This window comes from Gavialis gangeticus, unplaced genomic scaffold (genome assembly GCF_001723915.1).
Source record: "Gavialis gangeticus isolate Ggan-Ray unplaced genomic scaffold, GavGan_comp1, whole genome shotgun sequence".
Taxonomy (NCBI): Eukaryota; Metazoa; Chordata; order Crocodylia; family Gavialidae; genus Gavialis; species Gavialis gangeticus.
Genome location: NW_017729009.1, coordinates 11,553,193 through 11,567,766, shown reverse-complemented (window position 1 = coordinate 11,567,766; position 14,574 = coordinate 11,553,193). Strand labels below are relative to the sequence as shown.

General features: G+C 54.2%; 1 long non-coding RNA gene across 1 annotated transcript; it reads left to right on the top strand.

Moving 5' to 3' along the window:
• Positions 1 to 13,015: 13,015 nt before the first annotated feature.
• LOC109292567 lies at positions 13,016 to 14,261 on the top strand. The gene is made up of 2 exons (XR_002096146.1): positions 13,016 to 13,074; positions 13,976 to 14,261. It is a non-coding gene; the product is annotated as an uncharacterized LOC109292567 (long non-coding RNA).
• The last annotated feature ends 313 nt before the right edge of the window (positions 14,262 to 14,574 follow it).

Genomic DNA, 14,574 nt, shown 5'->3' with positions numbered 1-14,574 from the left:
GGTCATGGGCAGGCAAAGGCTGAAGAGGGGGAGCTGCTGGACAGGGACCTTTGTCACAGCAGCCCAGGGCACAGATGGATGCCCCCTGGTCTCGCCCTGCACACCCCTGCTCCATTGCCTCACAGCTGAGGTCGGCCACATGCCCCAGTCCCAGAGGCCTGAGCAAGTGTCCTCACGGCAGCCATCCTCCTGCATGGCCCCAAAACAGCCCCTGGACATCCTGGAGCCTGAAAGAGGCCATTGCTGGGGTAGCTGGCAGTGGCCTCACTAGCCAAGACCCCAGTAGTCACAGCCCCGGCCCTGCAGCGAGACGACTCCCTTGCATGGCCGGGGCCCTGCTGGGAGCCAGGCTGCCCCTGCGCGCACAGCCCATGGCCAGCTGCACCCTGCACACAGATGGGGCCAGCAAGCGACAGCCTGTCTCCTGCTCCAGGGCTCCGGCGGCCCAGCCAGAGGCAGGACAGTGCCCTTGGGGAACGGGGAAAGCTGCGACAGCATGGGGGGTGCAGGAGAGCTTTGCGGGATGTTCCTGGAAACCAGAGGCTCCGGGTGCAGGGAATGACAAGAGCAGCTGACGCACACATTGCACAGGGAAGACCAGCCTGGGGAGGCCGGGGGGAGCTGCACCCCAGCGCCTAAGTCACTCGGGCTGGCTAAGAACAGCACGCTGCCTGCACGCGGCCCCACACCGCCCCTGCGCATTTGCACGGAGCATTAAAGCAGGGCTGGGCGCCGTCTCTCTCCTGCATTCAGAGCCCAGCAAAGGCAAGGGGGCTCCTTTGCAGCTGTGGCTGCAGGGAAGTGCCCAGGGTGCAGGGCTGGGCTCCCAGCCAGAGCCGGGGAGAGCTTGGCACAAAGGGAGGGAGTAAGGCCGCCACCTGCTGGCCCATGAGAAGACATCGCCCTGGCCCGGATAAAGCTGCAATGTGCTATGCGTGGCCTGCGCCGTGCCCCTTCCAGCCCTGCCCAGGTGCGGCCGGGTATTCGCCCTGTTTTACAGAGGGGGAAACTGAGGCACCACCCGTTTAGACACAAGGTCACGCGGCCAAGAGCTGAGCCTGAGTTCTGCACGGGGACAAACGCACAGGGCTTCAATCAGCGTGAGGCCTCTGAGCTTCCTTAAAAATCGGATGCAGCGAATCCAGCAAGGCACGGCGTGGTCCCGGGGGTGGGGGAAAGCCCAGCCGGGCAAAAGAAGGGCTCTTTAGGTCAATACCACACACAATACATGCACCGGGTCCCTCCCCAGTCCCCCCTGATTCGTGCCCACCATGGCTGCAGCAGCTCCCGAGGCTCCCCTCCCTGCCCCCAGCCTTGGAAAGGCATCGGTGTCCCTCGGGGAGGCTTCCAGCTGTGACTGCATGGTAGAAACACAACCCCAAGTGCATCAGAGGTTGCACAGGCCCCCTGACCCCTCCATCCCACCAGACCCCGCTGTCCACGTCATCCACTTTCAATCTCTGTGCCCTGAAACTGCTGGGCTCTGCACAGTCCTGCTCCACCAGCTCTGGACCCTGTGGGGCTTAAACCTGTCGAGACCAGGCTTTAGGACTAGTCTACGCCCCTTCCCAGCCATGCCAGGGGCTCAGTGCTGAGCTTCCTGACGGGCAGCAGGCATGACTTCGAGCATCACACACGACCCCGGGGCAACCCAGCATCTCCAGAAGCACAGCCCTGCCTAGTGGAAGCAACCTCTGACTCGGGGCCGGGGTGCCGGCCCCAGGGAGCGCTCTCGCAGCGCCCTGCTCCACCCTTCCTTTCACGGCACCTCGAGTCTGACTTTCTATTGTTGACAGCAAAGGGCAGGCGGCAAACATGCAGCATCGGAAAAACTGCGTGGGAGGCCTCTGAGTGCACCCACTCCCTTTGCTCTCTTGGCCGGAAGGGAAACACCACCTCGCGCAGTGACCAGAAAGGCTGAGGCGCCAACAGGCAGTAAAGCAGCAACGACAAAACAAAAAACCAAAAAAAACCCACCTTCTCTGAGATACCGATCTCACGCAGACCAACGGACCTGTTGTTTCCTTTTATAGCCCTAGAGTTGCCTCCTGCTAACACAGCTTAACGGCAGGTGAAAAAAGAGAAGACGGTTGGACCGTCCTTTCACCTGGGAAGAGGTCCGTGGGGCTCAGCTGCTGAGGACACTCCTTTGCCTCCTCCTGCAAGCAGATTTCCTCTGCAGCCCTCCAAAACAGCGGGGAAATGCCCAGCAGACTCCCCCTGTGCCTGAAAAAGGGTCTTTGTGCCCCAAAGCTTGCAAAGAACAATTTTTCCAACTACTGAGTTGGTCTAATAAAAGAGATCACATTTACCCCAAGAACCTTGTCTGCCTACGTCCCCAGACCAACACGGCTACAACCAACACCCTTGTCTAAAAGAGGAACGCTAGTCTCTCTCAGGTTCACATGGCCCGCTGCCCGCTCCAGAGAGCCCGGGTGATCTGTGTGCAACATTTCATGCCCCTAATCTCATCAATCAAGGAAGTCCCACGCTACTGGTATATGCTCAGACACAATAGTCTCCAAGCTGCAATCTTTGCAGGGCCTGGTCCTCACTGAAGCAGAAAGCCTTTGTAGAATAGATACCGCTATTTACAGAACACCCCCCCCATATTTATTGTTCCCCTATCCTCGACACTGGATACGTGCAAAGGGGTGTTATTAATTAACATCACAGTGGCCCAAAGCATGCCAGGCACTTTACAGTGCAAAGGGAAAGGACACTGAGATATTCACAGCATAATCAATCCTTGTTTCTGAGGAGAAAGACCTGATGCACACTGCCTCCTGGTTACTGAGTAAGCTTTTCCTTTCTGAAGTGGAAAGAAGAAATGGCCAAACAACTAACAGTGGCACATTTTAGCAACTATGGCACATTTTAGCACTATGGGCAGGGCCTGGAAATGGACAGGCGTGGGCTTAATAGCTTGGATGCCATGTGTCGTGATAGACTGAATCACATTTCCTCTTAAACCTGAGATACTCATTAAAGAAAATGGTTGTAGTGACAGACAGCTTCCACGCAGCTTGCGCTCCAGCTTTATGTGCCTTGTTGACCAGGCGCTGCACCCTGCCTAGCCCACACCACACACTGGAAGCGAACCCAAAGAAAAGAAGCAACAATAGCAACCCGCTGGCTAACTCCTCTGATAGCTGCAGGCCCAGGCACAACTAACTCCAAAAAAAAAAAAGATCACAAATGAATCAAGAGGAAAAACAGGGCTAACTCCAGTCAGCGACAAAGAATCAAGTCCCTCAATGAATGCACTGGGGAAACATTACATGCCTGCTTCTTTCTCCTGACCACTTTTCTCTCCCCATCATTGCTTCAGTTAATCCAGTGCATCAAGTATTTGACTGAATCCCACCATCTGCTATAGCAATCGCATCAGGCAGAGCTCAGGCTAAACTCATTCAGGCTCTTCCTATGAGCAGGATCCTACCAAAAGTCGCCACTGACCACAGGCTCCTTTCATTCTTAACTACTTCTGCAAACTCAGCTGAGGTTCAACAACTTCTTGTTTGACTTCCTGCCTCACACCAGGTACAGACCAAACCACAGGTGACCCAGCCGGCAAAACAAAGCCTGGAACAGGGACCCCTCACAGCTAAGAGCACAGTGAAACAGTACAAATTAAACCAGAGAACAGTATCTGCTTGACCACCAAAGGCAAAGGCGCTGCATGGCTGAGAGCAGGGCTTTCAGTAATAGTTTCTCTTTCTACTGAGGGGGAGAACGGCCTCTCTCAAGTGTGTCCAGGGTTGCATTATTGAGCTACCATAAAGTCCCAAACCAGGTGGTCTACCAGCCCAGGTCTTGGCTGGAGGCTTGCAGAGGGCACGGGGATTTTTTTTTTCCACTTTCCACTCAGAGCAGTAAAATACTTTTACTTCTGACTTTCCCAACCATCTGTTTCTTACTTCCTTGATAAGAGACACAACCTTTAATTTCAGTTCCATGATATTTCATCAAGGAACTGGGACAACTCATGTAAAAAACGAGCTGTGGCATGAAGCAAAGCCCTGTATTTCCCTCGGATGCATGGCTCTCATAGAAGAGCAACGGTCTCTCGTCCCTGGCAGCCCTGTCCCACATTTCAATGGGCCAACTGAAATACGTGGTGCGTTCCTGATTACTATGCCCAGTGAACCTGTTTAAAGAAACCACTCAAAGAGTCAGCGCTCAGAACAATTACCTATCGGAGGTGGGTCTTCAGCTCCAAGGCGCTATAAAACTGCAGTGGAAAATGTGGGGCTATTTTTAAAGTGCTGCCTAAGGTGGCTTTTAGTGCAGAGATCACAATGCGTGTTCTATTTTAATGAGCAAAAACAAGCCCAGAAGCAGAATCACTGGAAACCATGATGTGCCGCTACCCACAATTACATTCAAATTGGCTGTCACTTAAAATATGCCCTAGGTGGGATTCATTCACCTGGGAAGAAAGTTTCTTATATCAAAGACAGCTGAAGGAGGTTGTCGTCCCCCATCTCCCTCCTACCCATGGGGAATTTGTATCAGTGAATCATCTGTCCACTGTCTTACAAAGTGGATAAAAGATGTTTACAATGAGAAAATAAAACATAGGACTGGAGGGAAACAGTCACTAAAGTCATCCAAAAAATAAACTCTCTCACCCAGAACTGGCTACAGTTCAATACCAAAGGCATCAGGCTGCACGGTCTGTTGTTTTGTAAAATAGCTGTGTTGGGATCTTACGAGATATAATGTAAGAGTTGTCCCTCAGCACCTGAGCTCCGTGGAAGAGGTTCGAATTGCCCAGCATGGAGATAGCTTCTGCTCATTAAACTGCGTTGTTGCCTAATGCACGGTAAAACTCCACTGATCTTCCACGGCAAGTGTGTGTCTAGCAACATAAATGCTAAAAAGTCCAGTAGAACAATCACATATCTTTACACGTGTCTATAAAACTTTATAAATACATATTCAAGGTGAGATGTGTATATGTTAAATATGTTATAGGCAATATAACTGCATGGTATTACTATAAGGAATTAAATGATCATTTTTTGAATTATTATAATACATGACACATGCAATATAAATACATGTGTAGCATGATATCTGCCAGCAGGACAGCCTCAAGTTAGCCCTGCTTTCCTTACTAAACCATTTTGGGAGGTGATTTATCAAGCTTATTAACCCCTCAAATGTTGATGGAAGGTAGCCAGTTTTCCCCCAAATCTGACTTGTTTCAGGGGGGGCTGGGGAGGTTTCTGTTTGCTTCGGTTTGGGGGTTGCTTTTTGTTTAGTCCAGTTGTGTTTTTGTAAAGGCAAGCGAGGCAATTTAATTTTTACATTGCAGATGGGATTGGTTTTGAATTCTCACAATGTAAAAGTGAGTGAAAACAGCAACGTGGTGCAGAATTTTAGTCCGTAGAAGTATCAATGGTGTCTTGGAAAGGCGAAACTGGACTGAGACAAGCAGACAGGTGATTCACTAGAGAAGTCAGCCATTTGTAGAAATGCAAGGGCTATTTTGGTAGCAGGGTGAATGCAAAGATTTCATCCACAAACACATGGTCGCTGGACCTCCCTAGGCACATAGAGGTCTGACTGACTGCAACAAAGGCCAGAGGCAGCATGCGTTTGTGACTTGCCTGCTATGAGATGGTCTCATGCTCACATTCAGAGCCCAGTGGCTTTGCAAGAGGACTAATAGTGCTCTGAAAAGTGCATGGTAACCTTTTATACCATGGGAACCGCAGGACGGATAGGCAAAAAAGGGTGATTTCATACCTGGCAGGAGAAACCTTCAGTGCTAAGTACTGGTTCCCCATATTCTTCTGCCTGGATTAAGCAGTAAGAAAAAGAGCAAGTCACACAAATGTACCTATTGTTCCAGCCCCTCCTGCACCTCCCTCTCTCTGTAATTGCTGCTACTAACCATTATTACTGTGCAAGTAGAGAAATAGAAGGTGCAATATCTGATCACTGTGAGCTTTCAAAGCAGCCTTTGAAGTTCAGCTCAGACCCCTGCGGCCCGTGTCTCTAATACATGAGAAAACACAGGCGATTGCTTTGGTGAAAACAAGTGTCCTGCTCTTACTCAGCCTGGCTCACAGCCGACGCGTTGCCCCCTCGATGCTCACCAAGTGCTGGGGGCAAGCGGCAAATAAGGTGTTCAGGCATAAACCCAAAATGCCAGGCCATTGCAAACCCAGAGCTGCACGAGGAAAAGCCTACAGGGACTCATCCCTGCCATTCAGATCATGCCATGTCATATAGCACTTGCAAGGTGCTACGCTTGAAGAGGCCAAAGGAGCAAGGTCTAACAAGTGGTTTCCAAGAGCTCCCATTCAGAACAGGGATAAGAGACTTGCAGGGTTCAAGTGTGATAGCAGCAAGAAATGTAATATTAGGGGCTAAATTCTGGCGTGTGTCAGACACAACATATACACTACAACCAGAGCAGCAAACACCCGTACCCCAGACACACCCGTGTGCCCCTTACATGGCGCCTGCCACGTCCCAGCAGACAATTCATACCAGCTGCGAGCAAGACTGGTCAGGGCAAAGCAGCCGCGGCTGGAGCGGGGTTGATACAGCAGTACAAATGCCCTGCTCTCCCAGGCCTTCTCCTCTGAAGCTCTCAAAGCACGTCACAGACAGCTCGCCCCTAGCAGACCTGTCTGTAGTAGAGATGCTTCATACCATAACCACGGCAAAGCTGCAGTGGAGATGCCTGGCACCCAAATCGTGTGGGGTTTCCATCAACCCGCTGCTGAAATGGCTGCAGATTCCTAAGCCCAGCAAAGCTCCCCTCCCCAGCCCCGAACAGATGGGCTGCACGCCTCCCAACCCTCATCCCTGTGAGGTGGGTGTTGTTTATGGGCAGGGAAGTGAAGCAGAGAGAGGTGAGCCCAGCATCTAGGTTGCTAGTTGGCTTCTCCAGCCAAAAGACCCTCGCTCTTCTCCACTAACATGAACCTCACGGCCTCCTTCTTTGGCTAGCCAGAGCCCTTCCATCTCGGCACTGGCAAAGCCACATTTCCACCAGGGAGACCCAAGCTAGGTGACCTCCACCCCCCCAAGGCTGCTCAGATGCCTTCTCCAGCCCGTCAGCCAGAGCACGGCTCTTCCATGCAGCCGGACATGAGACAAGGAGGATCCAGACCGCGGGGTCTGAGAATGGAGCGGGCCCGGAGGCAATGCAGCCTAGCGCACGGGGAAGGGGTGAGCTTCTACCCCTCATCCAGCTCCTGCCTCTGCGGCGACGTGAACTCACTTCTCAGCACGTGGCAGTGCCAAATCACTGCTCTGTGCCTCAGTTTCCCCATGCTACAAAAGTGCTTAAACCTCCCCCCTCAGCAACATGCAATCTGCTGATGCCAAAGGCTGGAGAAGAAAGAAGCCACTTCCTTTGTGCTCTGGTTTAGTTCCACTTCTGCCTTATCAATATTTTTATGCCGGGCTGTTTTCCGCCCCTGCCCTCCTTTTCCTTATAAAGGCCTGACTTCCTGCAGCCCCCAATGGGTTTTCTGGGTTTCTTTAAAACTACAGATGCTTGCCAGGCTTTAGCAGGCAATTATGTAAAAAATCACTCCTCCTGATTTCACAGCCTGTTCCTTGGACAGTTTCCAAGCCAGACCTACTCTCCGGAGCGACAAAAATAAGCTCGCGCTACTTCGTGCCCGTCTTGGCCCTGCGGAGACGGCAGCACTCGGAGCGCGGGTGCTGGTTCTGATCCAGCTGACACAGGAGAGAGATCTCGAAAGCAAGCTGGGACTGACTTCAGAGGTCAGCTTGTCTCTTGCCCTGGCACAAGGCTGAATCAGCTCTGCCCACAGCATCTCTGGGTGATAGAAAAGCAGGTCGCTAAATCCCACTTGCAAAGGCTTCGGGGTGGCAGAGGGATTCTGGTGCCAAACCCGAGCTGGCCAGGCAGGTCTTCAGAAACATGCATCTGTTTGCATGTAAACTGAGTATTTTTTATAGGGGTTCACTGAGCAGGAATGGGCAAGCTCCTTTCCCCCCACGTCCCCCCTAAAACTACTCTGCAGAGGCACTTCTAAGCATTGAAGCCTCCGTGCTGTCAGAGCCTCCCCTCCAACAAGGTCCATGGTGCTCACCCGTGTCTCCCAGGGTTTGGCGTACCCACTGCCTACCTAATTAACACAGAGGCATCCCTCTCTTAAGCCAAGTTTAGAAAAGCTGAGCCAGGCAGTTCCTTAGTTTATAACACGTTTCAAAGAACCTCTACTGCACAAGGGGCTTTTTTTTTTTTTTCTTTTCGACTTCTTCTTCAAGTTCCCTTGCCGCCTCGTCTGTCCAGTGGTGTAATGGAAATTTTACCACAGCCGCTCGCGATGAACAAACAGGAAGCTCGTACAACGTGTGGCAATTTGCTACTAGCTGGCTCAAGTCAGTCTAGTGCTGAGGAAGGCCATAAAAGCAGGTGTGGGGGAGGCAGAGTGGAGGAGTGAGCGTGAGAGGTGGGAGACTGAAGCCCGGGCCTGGAGAAGACCAGAGAAGAGAGATTAGAAACAAGCTGCTTTCCTCCTAGAAGAAGCCACAGGTAAGCCTGGCGCGGCTTTCTGCCCCCTCTTTGCCCAGAGGTAATGTCTAATGCGTCTTTGAAGTCCTGCAATGTGCTTAAACTCTGTGCTGTTTTCATCTGCTGTCCTAAGACACTCAGAAATCAGCAAACTTTTCATCGGTCTATTAGATTCAGAGTCAAAGATTAATTAATGAACAGTAATTAATTCATTACAATAGGCATTCAATGTGCTTTTATCTCAAGCCCGTACCCAGGATGCTATTTATCTGTAAGGCTTCATGCATTTAAAAACCCATTGATCACAGATTTGGGATTGAAAAGACAAAAGCGCTTCTTGAACTCAAACCCCGAGACCACTTTGGGGTTTCTCCAGCCCCAAGGAGCTCATTTGCATTATCCACTTACCCCAGAGCTCACCCCAATCAATAGAGTCCTTTTGCATTGCCTGAGAGACGAACCTGGCTCAGCACCTCTTAAGAGAGTGTGAAAATGATAAGACTGGGGAAAGAGAGTAGGAAAGGTAGAAAGCAAGTCCCCCTGGGTCCTCTTCTGAAGAGTTTGGAGACCTCGTGGGGTCTTGCTGGAAGAATTATCCAAACCGAAAACAAATCCCCTATAGATTTTGCAAACCAGGCATTTTTTTTTAAACGTACAGCAGCTATGGGGGCATTTTTCCCCCTGGCACCCACAGCTACCCTTCACGGAGAGCTCGTCTCTGTGTGGGCATCAGGCAGCTTTCAAAAAGTGGACAGGTCCCATTTCCAGTGAGCTCTGGCAACCCACTGAGGGATCTCCTTCCTCAGACCTCAGGGGATTTTGCATTGCTGAATTCCCAAGTTCGGGGCACTGCTGGCAGACCTGCACTAGGCTGCTCTGTCATAGCGGGCCGAATCCCTAGCTTCCTTGCGCTGGTGCTGCGGTGGATCTAGGACTGATCCTAGAGATCTCTAGGACTGATCCTAAAGGCTCTTATTAAGCTTTAAGGAAAACTCAGTATTTGAGGCCTTCAGCCACGGGCCACGCCACCCATGCCTTCCATATGGCTGGTGCGGTGCAGCGAGGTGCCCATCGAAGCCCTGGCTTTGCTTTAAGGAGACAAATGGAGCTGGTCCTGTCTGACTTCAGTGGCCGTGCACACAAAGGGCTCAGCCCGCTGTCAGGATGAAGTCCACTCTCTGGAGGGCTGAGCTCTGAGCTGCAAACCCAGCCTGACCCGCTGCCTCTGCAGAGATCACTGAGCCCAGCCCCATGCCCGCACCGGCTGCCGAGTGTGCACACACAGCCTCAGATGCTGCTAGGACATGAAAGGCTTAGCACCCACCATGCGTGTCATGCACTTCCCCGGAGGGACAGCCTGGCTTTCTGCAACCTGTAGCCCATGACAAGGCGTGTCGTTAACATGCAATGCAAACCACGCAGGGGAAGCGTGGGCTGGAATTTCACAGGAGGATGCACACGCCATGACCGCAAGGATGTGGGCAGGCAGGAGCGCGGGGCTCATCCGGGGTGGGGGGGGGGAGGGGACATGCCATTGAGATCAGACAGAGCAGGGTGGTGCCCAGCCCTTCCCGCCTAAAGCAGCCCCGTCTCCAGATGGGGCAGCCTCCACCTTCACCGCCATGTTGAGTTCAACACACCTTCCCGCTGCTCCTGCACCCACGCTCCGGCCCAGAGCAGCCCTGGCTTGTCCCATCCCTGGCGGCACTGCTAGACCATGCAATTGCAGTCGGACCGCTTGGGCAGATAGCCTGGCCACAGCCTCTGCTGACTCCTCTCCAGTGCCCACAGCCCCAGGGGCCTGGCAGCCTTACCTTGCAACCCCCAGTCTCACCCCTCCGATGCCAAGGTGTTGCTGCCAAGCACTGGTGCCTTCTAACCCCGTCTCCATCCCCACCATGTGAACCGGCCATATCCTGGCACCAGCATTTTGCCCATGCAAACCCCTGCAGATGCCAGGTCAGTGCCAAACTGCCTCTCTCCCAGGGACCTGCTTGTGCAGCTTCTAAGGGACAGTCCCTGCAGGAAGGTTGTACTGATTTAACTAGCTGGCATGTTAAACCTCCTCATTTAAAGCCAGGAAAAGGCTGTGGGGACCCTCCTGGGGTCTGCCTGCAGGAGGAAGTTACTGTACAGGGCACAATAAGTGCCAGGGTGCCCAGGACATGCTCTCTGGGGAGAACAGCCCCCAGCACCTGCTCCCTGTGTCTTTCAACAGGATTACAGGGGTGTCAGCCCATGGCACACACAAGCCCTTGGGTGGGTCTGAGAGCGGCTCTCCGTGATGAAGCTGAAAGCAAAACCAGTTGCAGCTCCTGAATCCAGAATAAAATCATCCACACAGGCTGCTGCCATGTGCCTAACCCCATTTAAGCCCCAGGAGAAGTTCCAGCAGGGCGGCTGTCCCCACGTGACCCCAAAGGTCCCGCACTCGCACGTGGCCTGTCCGCTTCCAGCCGTGCTTGCCCCGCTTCCCCTGGCCCCCGTAGAGCCGAAGCTGCCCGTCTGCTGGGGAAGCATCTCATGAGCAAGCCGTCTCCTCTCCCGCAGGCTCACGTGACCCAGCGGCACGGGGAGCATCCTTAGATCTGCTGGGGGCTGGGCCGTGTGTGGACGATGGGGGTAACCATTACCTGGGGGGCCTGGGTGCCATGATGCCGGGGAAATGCTTCCTAGCAGCACATGGTCACATCATGGACTGCAATGGTGACATCCCTGTGAGCCCTTGCACCAGGTGGGGACATCACGGCACCAGGACTTTCTGAGCTGGAAGTGTCCCCGTGCCATGGCTGGCCCCTTGCCCAGATCAGGGGGTCTCCAGCACTGGCCCGTGATGTTGGAGGGAGGGAACTGGGCTGTAGTGGCGGGGAGGGGGGCAGTTGCAACTCATGCCTCCTCGCGCACGAAAGAGCTGCCTGGGGAGCGGGTTTTGGCTCAAGCCATCCCACTGGGGAGAGACCTGCAGGCACAGAGAAGCGCACATGCCCCTCCAAGGGACAGCTGCCCTGACAGACAGACAGACAGACAGCACTGCCAGGGAGGGAGGCAAAGCCAGGCCTGCTCCATGGACCAGAACAGGACTCCAGGAGGGCTGGCCAGGCGCATCATTGCAGGTGGAAGGGGCAGCCTCCATAGTCATAAGAAAGTCAGGCTGGAAGGGGCCTCCCAAGAGCATCTAGTCCAGTCCCATGCTCAAGGCAGGAATATCCCAGACTAAATCATACCAGGCCACTATCCGTCTCACCTGCTCCGAGGCTGGAGGCTCCACAATTAGTTTAGCAGCCTGGTCCAGTGCTGGACCACCCCCGCAGTCAGACAAGTCCTGCTCATCTCCAACCTCCATTTCCCCTGCTGCAGCTTGAGACCATTGCTCCTAGCCCTGTCCCCCACAGCCACAGAGAAAAGCCCGTCTCCATCCCCTCTGTAGTGGCCTGCACAGCTCCCAGGGCCAGGCCCTGCTCTGCAAGCATGAGGCCACAGGATCCGGCCCACAGGGAAACATTTGCTTGGTGCAGACTCAGCCCTTTCCCCACTCCCACCAAGGGCTGGGAGAAGGGGCTGTTGTCCTCCAAGTCAGGAGAGGTTAGCAGGAGAGAAGCCATGGAGTCTGGCAAGGAGGAGAGACTTGCTTGGCACACAGATCAAACCCACTAAGAGCGGGGGCTACCTGCCCCCCACCCCTCCCGGAGAGTGGAGACCCTGTCCCAGAAGACAGGCACCATTGCGCACTTCTGGAGGTGCCCAAACTGCTCGTGCAAAGGTGGGCACTGGCAGGCAAATGTTTTCAGGAGAGCCAGGTTCAAACCCCCACATGGTCTTTGGTGCATGCATGTTGGGCTGTGCTGCCCGTGGGGGTGGTTAGGGGCCATTATCAGCTCCAGGCAAGTTAAGCAGCTTCCCTGTCTGAAGCCTGCACGTACCTTTCTGTGGCTGCTGCGGCCAGGATCCGGCAGGCTTTCGTGATGCTTCTGCATTTGAAACTCTGCAGAAAATGAAAGGGAAGTCCATTTCATGTGAAAGTCACTTGGGTCCCATTAAAGAAGCTGGCCAGTCCAAGGCCTCTAACTAATCCCCTACCCAAAGCTGGGATGCAGCAGAGCTGGGAGGGGGTCAGCCCAGGCCACGGAGGTGCAGCTCCGGCACCATTATATGTTTAACCAGCTCTTCCTGCAGTAGCCTAGAGCATGGCAGAGCATGGCGTTACCTGGCCTCTCCCATGCTTTAGGACAGCACAGACCCTGCGTGCCTAGCATGTGGGGTGACGGCTGCAACAGAGGCAGGCCAAGGGGTGCCGCAGGAGCCACCGTGGCTGGTCGGGAGAGCAACGTGCAGCTCTGACCCCTCTTTCTTTCTCTCCTCTCCAGCACCTGTGAGGGCGAAGCCGGCTGGAGGAAGGAGCCGGGCCGCTGCCAAGTGAGGGGCGTCCCCAGGACTGTCTAACCTGAGAATGGTGAAACACGAGGGTCAATCTCAGGTTCGTCAGCCCATGAGACGCTCTCTCCAGAGCTGAAGGGCAGCACCGGCCTGCACATCCAGCTAGAAGCTGGTCCCGTGCTGGGGTAAGTGGGGATCTGGGAGTCACTTGCTCCTGCTTGCTCTGAACAGGGACAGAGGCAGTGGGAGGCTTCTTGGGGGCTGAAAACACCCTAAATGCTTGCAGCCAGGGTTACCTGTCCCCCACACCCAGCCTGTGACATTGCCCCAGCCAGGATCCGTGCAGGCCATCAAGCTCCTGAGGGCTCCCCTGCCTCTGCCCAAGTCAGGTACCCTTCCAGGGAGGCTGCGGCACCTGGCTCTCCCTGTCCACGCTCAGGAGGGACGGCAGGGTGGAGAAAGGGCTGAGCCGTCCCATGGTGGGTTGCAACAGGTGGGGCTGGCGCATAGTGTCGGGCTGCATGAAGACCAGCATGCTCCGGGCCCCGGCTGGGCACCTCCCAGAGCAAAGACTCGCCCAAGGGCTGAATGCCTAAATCCAAACCCTGGCATAACACCCCCTGGCCTCTCTTGCCCAATAACTAGAGCACCCACTGGGATGGTGTGGGGATAGACCTGGTCTCAGGCCTCTCTCCATGGACTGCCTGGGCACTTAACCTTCACCTGTCACGGGATAAGTGGTCTTGGCCCTCCACGGAGCCAAGGTCTGGCTAGGGGAAGTTGTATCATCTCCTTGTGACTCAGTTTCCCTGCAGGCACCCATAGACACTCCCAGCCCTGGGGCTGACTCTGCCCTCAGGCTGGGTGGCACTTCCCTGTGGGCTGAGATGGAGCCTCCTTTACTCTCCGTGCCCCAGTTTGTGGTCTCAAAGGGGTCTCAGCTTGGGAAGACCCAGCAGGCACAACAGCCTCTTGCCTCTACCGCTTCATTAGCTGCCCTCACCCTCCTTTCCCCCCCAAAAAGCAAACTTCAATGCCCAATTGCAAGTGCCCCCATTTCAGACAGCTCTGGCCACCCCTGCCCAGCGAGCTTGTCACATCAGAGGCAGGAGAAACCAAGCAAGAAACCCTGCTGTAGGCTTAACAGAAACAGCAACCACAGCGCGCAGCACAGCCCCGGTCTCATGCATATGTGAGGCACTGCCCTGACAGCCCATGCTACAGAAACCAGTCACAAGCAAAGGCCACCTCGCCTGCAAGTGAGAGGGGAGCCTACCGCGAGATCACTGGGGGCCTAGGGGCAAGGACTCCAGCGACGGCGCTTCCCAGTCTCCCCGTTTCTCCAAAGAGCATCAATAAAAGTTGCTCTGCACGACGCGTTGTCTATCATTCAGCTGCACAGATCAGGCCCAGCCTGTGCAGTAGGTGTCTAAACCACTCGGCGCTTGTAGTCCTCCAGCTGCTGGAGATGACGGCGGAGGGAAACTTGGAGTGGTGTCGAGTTTTGCAGCCCCTCTCACCCCCTTGCTTGAGAAGAAGTGTTTGAAAAGTCAGCCATGCTTTGCTGGAACTGAACTTGTCATGGTCCCTAGTTTCTGAGCTGCCACATCTATTTCTAGCCCTTCAAGGGAGAGAGCACTCCCATGACGAGACATTCCTAATTAGGAGACTCTTTGACTTCTAAT